This window comes from Octopus sinensis, linkage group LG23 (assembly GCF_006345805.1).
Source record: "Octopus sinensis linkage group LG23, ASM634580v1, whole genome shotgun sequence".
NCBI classification, from domain to species: domain Eukaryota; kingdom Metazoa; phylum Mollusca; class Cephalopoda; order Octopoda; family Octopodidae; genus Octopus; species Octopus sinensis.
Genome location: NC_043019.1, coordinates 6,303,815 through 6,305,500, shown reverse-complemented (window position 1 = coordinate 6,305,500; position 1,686 = coordinate 6,303,815). Strand labels below are relative to the sequence as shown.

The following is a 1,686-nucleotide window of genomic DNA, read 5'->3' as shown; positions in this document are numbered from 1 at the left end:
AGCTACTTACCACACAGCCACTCCTACGCCTATAGAATATCTATTAAATATAATATTCCATATGGAATAATTTCTGTGGTTTTAAAGGTGTGTTTGGGAAAATGAATTAAGTCATTACCTGCATTGTGTACAACGAGATCTGGAACGAATATGTGCATATTTATTCTCATTGCGTTTTGGCAGGTTCAGACGCAAAATGTACCAGTCATTGTAGTGTACGTTAAAGGAGAAAAACTCTCTTTTATGACGATAGTGTGTTCAACACACTCGACTTATTGGTGCAGAGGATTGCAGGACACCGGTGTTTCAACACATGTCTTCTCATCCAGAAGTACCACTGATCTATGAATCTAAACCAAACAGCTGGCTTTTGTTTATACTTTTAGCGAATAAAATTGTTTGATGATCGGTATTTATATCTACCAATCGATAAACAATTATTATTTGCACCGTGTACAGCGAAGTCTGGAACGGATATTTGCTTATTATTATATTTGCGTATTTATTCTTAATTCATCTTAATAAAACTAATGTTCCAACAAAACTAAAGAAAAATCAACAAAACATAGAATAAGGCTATAAAACTGATTTTCTTAAATAAAATAGATTGTTTATTCCAAATTGTAATATACATATATATGTTCAATTAAAGGTTAAAAACCTCATTAAGAGATAATAAAATCCAATGAATATACTGGTTTATTATCTATTACAAAAAGTATTGAATATTACATTTAATATTCACCTGTAAGGTAATTGGATAAACCGGAGTTTATATATATTTTTCAGAAAATATGAAAATAGAGAGAATTAAATTAATAATTATTTTTTAATTACAAAATTGGACATCATCTCTGACAGTTATTTCGATTCAAGACTATAACCTTGGGGCCATAGTAATCCGTACCAGTACTTACCTCGCGTACCTAGTCGTTTAGATCACCTGTGAACTGAACCTCCATACTTTGTATGAATTGTCATGCAGAGCACTCAATATAGGTAATGCTCACTATGACAAACAATTCCTCAACATCTCACGGATATACCCATTCCATCTCATAAAACTTTTCTACTATTATTTAGCAAAACAAATGATCTTATCAGAAGAATGAGATGGAAGGCCTTCTTTTACGATAATAAACACAAGTCGGATGAAAGCAATGATTTCCCTATTTGTCTCTGATGACGGAATATTCCATACTCTGGGATATCCCACAAACAGCTGTAAGACGTTGATTTTTTTCCAGTAATGACGATGTTTGAGTGCTCTGCATGATAATTCATACAAAGTATGGAGGTTCAGTTCACAGGTGATCTAAATGACTAGGTACGCGAGGTAAGTGCTGGTACGGATTACTATGGCCCCAAGGTTATAGTCTTGAATCGAAATAACTGTCAGAGATGATGTCCAATTTTGTAATTAAAAATAATTATTAATTTAATTCTCTCTATTTTCATATTTTCTGAAAAATATATATAAACTCCGGTTTATCCAATTACCTTACAGGTGAATATTAAATGTAATATTCAATACTTTTTGTAATAGATAATAAACCAGTATATTCATTGGATTTTATTATCCCTTAATGAGGTTTTTAACCTTTAATTGAACATATATGTAATATGGCTTGAGATATTTGCCTTGCCTTAACGTTTGTTATCCTCTTTAACAATTATATATCCGCT

General features: G+C 31.7%; 1 long non-coding RNA gene across 1 annotated transcript in view; it reads right to left on the bottom strand.

Moving 5' to 3' along the window:
• LOC118767591 overlaps positions 1-840 on the bottom strand; it is a 19,421-nt gene extending 18,581 nt beyond the window's left edge. The window contains exon 1 of the long non-coding RNA XR_005003512.1: positions 633-840. This is a non-coding gene — a long non-coding RNA (uncharacterized LOC118767591). The remainder of the gene's footprint in view (positions 1-632) is intronic.
• Positions 841-1,686: the final 846 nt, after the last annotated feature.